Below are 9,607 nucleotides of genomic sequence, written 5' to 3'. Positions count from 1 at the left end.
CCACCCCCTTGGTCCCCCATGACCTTCATCATGAACTTGTGGCCATGCCCATCCTGCTCCCTCCTCCACTTTGGGGCACTAGGCAGTTCCCATAGCCAGAGGAACAGGGTCAGCCTTGTGACCCTTCGATAAACCCATAGGGTGGAGAGTGGGGCAGATCCAGAGATTCAGGATGCCTGGGACTGATGGGAGCAGCCTGGAGGGTGGGCGGCCAACCCAGTAAGCAGCACAGGTGCCCGGGATGTCCTCTGAAGCTTGGGCTCCTGCCCTCCCACCCATATACCCCCAAGAGAAGGGGGCCAGGGACACACTTCCAGATGTTTGCCCGGCGCCACCCCTTCCCTCTGGGCACTGCACAGAGGGGAGGATAAATAGAGGAACTGACTGTGTTTATTAATGACCAGGCAGGGGTCCCACCCTGGCCCCTTCTGGGCAGCTCTGAGCCCTGCTAGTTCCCCCAGCAGGCGCTCCCTTCCTACCCTAAGCTCCTGACCTCCCGGGGGCCCACAGAGGCAGTGCCGGGCCTGGGAGGAGCAAGAAAAGCTGAGCAGAAAGGCTGCAAAACAAAAACAAGGCTATCTAGCAGAATGGTTGTCAATGTGTGCATTCAACTTACAGAGGTAAACTGATGTGTGTTTGCAGCAGTTCAGAAACCCTTTCTTTGGAGTATGTAGAAACAGTCATTTCCAGTCCTATAGTGGCATTTAAGAGTTAGCAGTAAGAATACGTTTAAAACACAGAAGACCCACTTCTTACAAACTGATCTGCTGTGTGTTGGTTCCTTTTAGGAAGTTCCATCTATGTTTAGATTCAGCGAGTTAGAAACATGTTTCTTCTAAAAGCTGTGTTTTGACATTCCAGAGTGGATGGAGAACAGGGTGTAAAGAGAAATATCTGGCTCTAAAACAAAAACGGAGACATCTAGCAGAATGGTTGTCAATGTGTGCATTCAACTTACATAGTTAAACTGATGGGTGTTTACAGCAGTTCAGAAACCCTTTCTTTGGAGAATGTAGAAACAGTCATTTCCAGCCCTATAGTGGCATAAAGATTTAGCAGTAAGAATGCGTTTAAAACACAGAAGACCCACTTCTTACAAACTGATCTGCTCTGTGTTGGTACCTTTTAGGAAGTTGCATCTATGTTTACATTCACCAGGTTAGAAAAACGTTTTTTCTAAAAGCTGCGTTTGGACATTCCAGAGTGGTTGGGTGTACAGGCTGTAATGAGAAATATCTGGCTGTAAAACAAAAACGGAGCTGTCTAGCAGAATGGTTGTTAATGTGTGCATGCAAATTACAGAGTTAAACTGACGTGTGTTTGCATCAGTACAGAAACCCTTTCTTTGGAGAATGTAGAAACAGTCATTTCCAGCCCTATAGTGGCATAAAGAGTTAGCAGTAAGAATGCGTTTAAAACACAGAAGACCCGCTTCTTACAAACTGATCTGCTGTGCGTTGGTTCCTTTTAGGAAGTTGCATCTATGTTTAGATTCAGCGAGGTAGAAACACGCTTCTTCTAAAAGCTGCGTTTGGACATTCCAGAGTGGATGGGAGTACAGGTTGTAATGAGAAATATCTGGCTCTAAGACAAAAACGGAGCTACCCAGCAGAATGGTTGTCAATGTGTGCATTCAACTTACGGAGTTAAACTGATGTGTGTTTGCAGCAGTTCTGAAACCCTTACTTGGAGAATGTAGAAACAGTCATTTCCAGCCCTACAGTGGCGTATAATAGTTAGCAGTAAGAATGCATTTAAAACACAGAAGACCCACTTCGTGCAAACTGATCATCCGTGTGCTGGTTCTTCTTAGGAAGTGGCATCTATGTTTAGATTCAGCGAGTTAGAAACACGTTTCTTCTAAATGCCGCGTTTGTACAATCCAGAATGAATGGGAGTACAGGCTGTAATGAGAAATATCTGGCTCTAAAACAAAAACAGAGCTATCTATCAGAATGGTTGTCAATGTGTGCAGTCAACTTACAGAGGTAAACTGATGTATGTTTGCAGCAGTTCAGAAACCCTTTCTTTGGAGAATGTAGAAACAGTCATTTCCAGTCCTAAAGAGGCATATAAGAGTTAGCAGTAAGAATGCGTTTGAAACACAGAAGACCCGCTTCTTGCAAACTGATCTCCTGTGTGTTGGTTCCTTTTAGGAAGTTGCATTTATGTTTAGATTCAGTGAGTTAGCAAAACGTTTCTTCTAAAAGCTGCATTTGTACATTCCAGAGTGAATGGGACTATAGGTTGTAATGAGAAATATCTGGCTCTAAAACAAAAACGGAGCTATCTAGCATGATTGGTTTTCAAAGTGTACATTCAACTTACAGAGTTAAACTGATGTGTGTTTGAAGCGTTTCAGAAACTCTTTCTTTGGATAGTCTAGAAATAGATGTTTCCAGTAGTATACTGCCATATGAGAATTAGCAGTAAGACTTCGTTTTACACATAGAGGAAAAGTTTCTCTCAAATTGCACTGCTGTGAGTTCGTTCACCTTCGGGATCTGCATCTGTGTTTAGATTCAGTGAGTTAGTAACACATTTCTTCTAAAAGCTGCGTTTGGATATTCAAGAGTGAATGGGACTATAGGCTGTAATGAGAAATAACTCGCTCCAAAACAAAAACGGAGCTGTCTAGCAGATTGGTTTTCAAAGTCTACATTCAACTTACAGAGGTAATCTGATGTGTGTATGAAACGTTTCAGAAACCCTTTCTTTGGAGAGTCTAGAAATAGATGTTTCTAGCCGTATACTGCCACATGAGAATTAGCAGTAAGACTGCCTTTTAAAAACAGAGGAAACATTTTTCTCAAATAGCTCCACTGTGAGTTCATTCACCTTAGGAAGCTGGATCTATGTTTAAATTCAGTGAGTTAGTAACACGTTTCTTTCAAAAGCTGCCTTTGGATGTTCCAGAGTGAATGGGACTCTAGGCAGTAATGAGAAGTATCTGGGTGTAAAAAAGAAAAAAAAAAAAAAAAAACAGAGCTATCTAGCAGATAGGTTGTCAAAGTGAAAGTGTACATTCAACTTACAGAGTAAAACTGAAGTGTGTATGACACGTTTCAGAAATCCTTTCTTTGGAGAGTCTAGAAATAGATGTTTCCAGCTGTATACTGCCATATCAGAATTAGCAGTAAGAGTGCGTTTTAAACACAAAGGAAACATTTCTCTCAAATTGCTCTGCTGTGATTTCATTCACCTTAGGAAGCTGCATCTATGTTTAGTTTCAGTGAGTTAGTAACATGTTTCTTCTAAAAGCTGCATTTGGATATTCCAGAGTGAATGGGACTGTAGGCTGTAATGAGAAATATCTGGCTCCAAAACAAAAACGGAGCTATCTAGCAGATTGCTTGTCAAAGTGTACATTCAACTTACAGAGTTAGTCTGATGTGCCTATGAAGCATTTCAGAAACCCCTTCTTTGAAGATTGTAGAAATAGATGTTTCCACCCACATACTGCCATATGGGAATTAGCAGTAAGACTGCGTTTTAAACACAGAGGAAAACTTTCTCTCAAATTGCTCTGCTGTGAGTTCGTTCACCTTAGGAAGCTGCATCTATATTTAGATTCAGTGAGTTAGTAACACGTTTCTTTTAAAAACTGTGTTTATATATTTCAGAGTGAATGGGACTATAGGCTGTAATGAGAAATATCTGGCTCCAAAACAAAAACGAATCCATATAGCAGATTGGTTGTCAAAATGTACATTCAACTTACAGAGTTAAACTGATGTGTGTATGAACCGTTTCAGAAACCCTTTCTTTGGAGAGTCTAGAAACAGATGTTTGCAGCCGTATACTGCCATATGAGAATTAGCAGTAAGACTGCGTTTTAAACACAGAGGAAACGTTTCTCTCAAATTCCTCTGCTGTGAGTTCGTTCACCTTTGGGAGCTGCATCTATGTTGAGATTCAGTGAGTTAGTCACACGTTTCTTCTAAAAGCTGCATTTGGATATTCCCGAGTGAATGGGACTATAGGTGGTAATGAAAATTCTCTGGCTCTAAAACAATAATGGAGCTACCTAGCTGAATGGTTGTCAAAAATACACTCAGCCTACAAAGGTAAACTGATATGTGTATGAAGAGAGTTAAAATCCCTCTCTTTGGAAAGTCTACAAATGGATGTTTCCAGCCCTATACAGCAATATGAAAGTTAGCAGAAAGAATCCGTTTAAAACACAGAAGAAATGTTTCACTGAAATAGCACTGTTCTGAGGTCGGTCACCTTAGGAAGCTGCATCTGTGTTTAGATTCAGCGAGTTAGGAACTAGTTTCTCCTAAAAGCTGCGTTTGGATATTCCAGAGTGAATGGTACTACAGGCTGTAGTGAGAAATATCTGGCTCTAATACAAAAACGGAGTTATCTAGCAGAATGATTATCAAAACGTACATTGAACTTACAAAGTTAAACTGATGTTTATATTAAGCATTTCACAAACCCTTTCTTCGGACAGTCTAGAAATAGATGTTTCCAGCCGCTTAGAGTCATATGACAGTTAGCAGCAAGACTGCATTTAAAACACCGAAGAAAAGTTTCTCTCAAAATGCTCTGCTGTGAGTTCGTTCACTTTAGGAAGCTGCATCTAAGTTTAGATTCAACGAGTTAGTTACAAGTTTCTTCTAAAAGCTGCGTTCGGATATTCCAGAGTGAATGGGACTATAGGCTGTAAAGAGAAACATGTGACTCTAAAACAAAAGGGAGTTATATAACAGAATGGTTGTCAAAGTGTACATTGAACTTACAGAGTTAAACAGATGCTTGTGTAAAGCTTTTCAGAAACCCTTTCTTTGGAGAGTCTAGTAATAGAGGTTTCCAGCCATATGCAGCCATAGGAGAATTAGTAGTAAATCTACTTTTAAAACAGAATAATCCTTTCTCTCAAATTGCTCTGCTGTGAGTTCGTTCACATTAGGAAGAAACATATATGTTTAGATTCAGGACTTAGTAACATGTTTCTTCTAAAAGCTGGGTTTGGATATTCCAGAGTGAATGCGACTATAGGATGTAAGGAGAAATATGTGGCTCTAACACAAAAACAGAGCTATCTGGCAGAATGGTTGTCAAAACATACATTCAACCTAGAGAGTTACACTGATGTGTGTTTGAAGCATTTCAGAAACCCTTTCGTTGGTGAGTCTAGAAATAGGTGTTTGCAGCCGTATAAAGCCATATGAGAATTAGCAGTAAGACTGCATTTAAAACCCAGAAGAAACGTTTCTCTCAAATTGCTCTGCGGTGACTTCGTTGGCTTTGGAAGCTGCATCTATGTTTAGTTTCAACGAGTTAGTAACACGTTCCTTCTAAAAGCTGCATTTGAGTATTCCAGAATTAATGGGACTATAGGCTGTAATGAGAAATATCTGGCTCTTAAACAAAAACGGAGCTATCTAGCGGAATTGTTTTTAAAGTGTGCATTCAACTTACAGAGTAACACTGATGTGTGTATGAAGCATTACAGATACCCTTTCTTTGGAGAGTCTAGAAATAGATGTTTGCAAGCATATACAGGCATATGGGAATTATCAGTAAAACTTCGATTAAAACACAGAAGAGAAGTTTCTCTTAAATTGCGCTGCTGTGAGTTCGTTCACCTTGGGAAGCTGCATCTATGTTTAGATTCAGCGAGTTAGTGACACGTTTTTCTAAAAGATGCGTTTGGATACTCCAGAGTAAATTGGACTATAGAATGTAATGAGAAATATCTGGCTCTAAAACAGAAATGCAGCTATCTAACAGAATGGTTCTCAAAGTATACATGGAAGTTACAGAATTAGACTGATTTGTGTATGAAGCTTTTCTGAAACCTTTTCTTTGGAGAGTTCAGAAATAGATGTTTACAGTCGACAACAGTCATATGAGATTTAGCAGTAACACTGAGTTTAAAACAAAGAAATGTTTCCCTCAAATTGCTCTGCTGTCACATCGTTCACATTAGGAAGCTGCCTTTATGTTTAGATTCAGCGAGTTACTAAGATGTCTCTTCTAAAAGCTGACTTTAGATATTCCAGAGTGAACGCAACTATAGGCTTCAATGAGAAATATTTTGCTCTAAAACAAAAACGGAGCTCTCTATGGTAGTCAAAAGGGTTGTCAAATTGTACATGCAATGTAGAGTGTTAAACTGATGTGTGTATGAAGCTTTCAGAAACCCTTTCTTTGGAAAGGGTAGAAATAGATGTTTGCAGCCGTAAAAAGCCATATGAGAATTAGCAGTAAGACTGAGGTTAAAATACAGAAAAAACTTTTCTCTTAAATTGTTCTGTTGTGAGTTTGTTCACCTTAGGAAGCTGCACCTTTGTTTAATTCTGCGAGTTAGTAACACATTTCTTCTAAAAGCTGCATTTGGATATTCCAGAGTGAATGGGACTATAGGTTGTAATGAGAAATATTTGGCTCTAAAACAAAAACGGAGCTATCTAGCAGAATGGATGTCAAAGTATACATTCAACTTACAGAGTTAAACTGATGTGTGTATGAACTGTTTCAGAAATCCTTTCTTGTAGAGTCGAGAAATAGACGTTTCCAGTCTTATACAGCCAGATGAGAATTAGCAGTAAGACTGCGTTGATAACACAGAAGAAACGTTTCTCTCAAATTACTCTGCTATGAGGTCAATCACCTTAGGAAGTTGCACCTATGTTTAGATTCAGCAAGTTAGTAACACGCTTCTTCTAAAAGCTGTGTTTGGTTCTCCAGAGTGAATTGGGACTATAGGCTGTAATGAGAAATATCTGGCTCTAAAACAAAAACGGAGCTGTGTAGCAGAATGGTTGTCAAAGGTGTATATTCAACGTACAGAGTTTAATCGATGTGTGTAGAAAGGGTTTCAGAAACTCTGACTTTGGAGAGTCTAGAAATAGATGTTTCCAGCCATATATAGTCATTTGAAAATTAGCAGTAAGACTGCGTTGAAAACACCAAAGAAGTGTTGATCTCAAATTGTTCTGCTGTGAGTTTGTTCACCTTAAAAAGCTGCATCTATATGTAGATGAAGCGAGTTACCAATACTTTTCTAGTAAAAGTTGCGTTTGGATATTCCATAGTGAATTGGACTATAGCCTGTAAGTAGAAATATCTGGCTCTAAAACAAAAATGGAGCTATCTAGCAGAATGGTTGTCAAAGCATATATTCAACTTACAGAGTTAAACTAATATTTGTATGAAGCGTTTCAGAAACCCTTTCTTTAGCAAGTCTAGAAATAGATGTTTCCAGCCGTATGCAGCCATATGAGAATTAGCAGTGACACTAGGTTTAAAACACAGAAGAAACGTTTCTCTCAAATTCCTCTGCTGTGAGTTCGGTCACCTTAGGAAGCTGTATCTATGTTTAGAGTCAGCAGGTTAGTAACACGTTTCTTCTAAAAGCTTCGTACGGATATTCCAGAGTGAATGGGATTATTGGCTGTAAGGAGAAATATCTGGCTCTAAAGCAAAAAGGGAGCTATATAGCAAAATGGTTGTCAAAGTGTACATTCATCCTACAGAGATAAACTGATGTGTATATGAAGCATTTCAGAAACCCTTTCTTTGGAGAGTCTAGAAATAGATGTTTTCAGCCTTATACAGCCATATGAGTATTAGCAGTAAGACTGCATTGAAAACACAGAAGAAACGTTTCTCTCAAATTGCTGTGCGGTGAGAATGATCACCTTAGGATGCTGCACCTATGTTTTAATTCAGCGAGTTAATAAAACATTTCTTCTAAAAGCTACATTTGGATATTCCAGAGTGAATGGGACTATAGGCTGTAATGAGAAATATCTGGCTCTAAAATAAAAACAGAGCTCTCTAGCAGAATGGTTCTCAATGAGTAGGTACATTCAACTTACAGAGTTAAACTGATGTGTGTATGAAGCGTTTCAGAAACACTTTCTTTGGAGAATCTAGAAATAGATGATTGCAGCCATATACAGCCAGATGAGAATTAGCAGTAAGACTGTGTATTAAACACAGAAAAAACGATTCTCTCAAATTGCTCTGCTGTGAGATCGTTTACCTTAGTAAGCTGCATCTATGTTTAGATTCAGCGAGTTAGTAACACGTTTCTTCTAAAAGCTGCGTTTGGATATTCCAGAGTGAATGGGACCAGGCTGTAATGAAAATTATCTGGCTCTAAAACAAAAATGGAGCTACCTAGCAGAATGGTTGTCAAAGAGTACATTCAACCTACAAAAGTAAACTGATATGTGTATGAAGAGATTTAAAATCCCTCTTTTTGGAGAGTCTACAAATAGATGTTTCCAGCCCTATACAGCAATATGAAAATTAGCAGAAATAATCCATTTAAAAGGCAGAAAAACTGTTTCACTGAAATAGCACAGCTCTGAGGTCCCTCACCTTAGAAAGCTGCATCTATGTTTAGATTCAGTGAGTTAGTAATACGTTTCTTCTAAAAGCGGCTGTAGTGAGAAATATCTGGCTCTAAAACAAAAACAGAGTTATCTAGCAGAATGATTATCAAAGCGTACATTGAACTTAAAAATTTAAACTGATGTGTATATTAAGCATTTCATAAACCCTTTCTTTGGACAGTCTAGAAACGGATGTTTCCAGCCACTTAGAGTCATATGAGAGTTAGCAGCAAGACTGCATTTAAAACACTGAAGAAAGGTTTCTCTCCAAATGCTCTGCTGTGAGTTTGTTCACTTTAGGAAGCTGCATCTATATGAGATAAAGCAAGTTAGTAATAGGTTTCTTCTAAAAGCTGTGTTTGGATATTCCAGAGTCACTGGGACTACAGGCTGTAAAGAGAAACATCTGGCTCTAAAACAAAAGGGATCATATAACAGAATGTTTGTCAAAGTGTACATTGAACTTACAAGTTAAACGGGTATTTGTATAAAGCTTTTCAGAAACCCTTTCTTTGGAGAGTCTAGTAATAGATGTTGCCAGTCGTATGCAGCCATAGGAGAATTAGTAATAAATCTACTCTTAAAACACAGAAGAAACGTTTCTCTCAAATTGCTCTGCTGTGAGTTTGTTCACATTAGGAAGCAGCATGTATATTTAGATTCAGGAGTTAGTAACACGTCTCTTCTAAAAGGTTGCGTTTGGATATTCCAGAGTGAATGGGACTATAGGCTGTAAGGAGAAATATCTGGCTCTAAAACAAAAACAGAGCTATCTAGCAGAATGGTTGTCAAAACATACATTCAACCTACAGAGTTACACTGATGTGTGTTTGAAGCATTTCAGAAACCCTTTCGTTGGCGAGTCTAGAAATAGGTGTTTGCAGCCGTATAAAGCCATATGAGAATTAGCAGTAAGACTGCGTTTAAAACCCAGAAGAAACGTTTCTCTCAAATTGCTTTGCTGTGAGTTTGTTGACTTTGGAAGCTGCATCTATGTTTAGTTTCAGCGACTTAGTAACACGTTCCTTCTAAAAGCTCCATTTGGATATTCCAGAATTAATGGGACTATAAGCTGCAATGAGAAATATCTGGCTCTTAAACAAAAACGGAGCTATCTAGCGGAATTATTTTTAAAGTGTACATTCAACTTACAGGGTAAAACTGATGTGTGTATGAAGCATTGATACCCTTTCTTTGGAGAGTCTAGAAATAGTTGTTTCCAGCCGTATACAGCCATAAGGGAATTATCA

This window comes from Saimiri boliviensis, chromosome 20 (genome assembly GCF_048565385.1).
Source record: "Saimiri boliviensis isolate mSaiBol1 chromosome 20, mSaiBol1.pri, whole genome shotgun sequence".
Classification (NCBI taxonomy): Eukaryota; Metazoa; Chordata; class Mammalia; order Primates; family Cebidae; genus Saimiri; species Saimiri boliviensis.
This window is presented reverse-complemented; position numbering follows the sequence as displayed.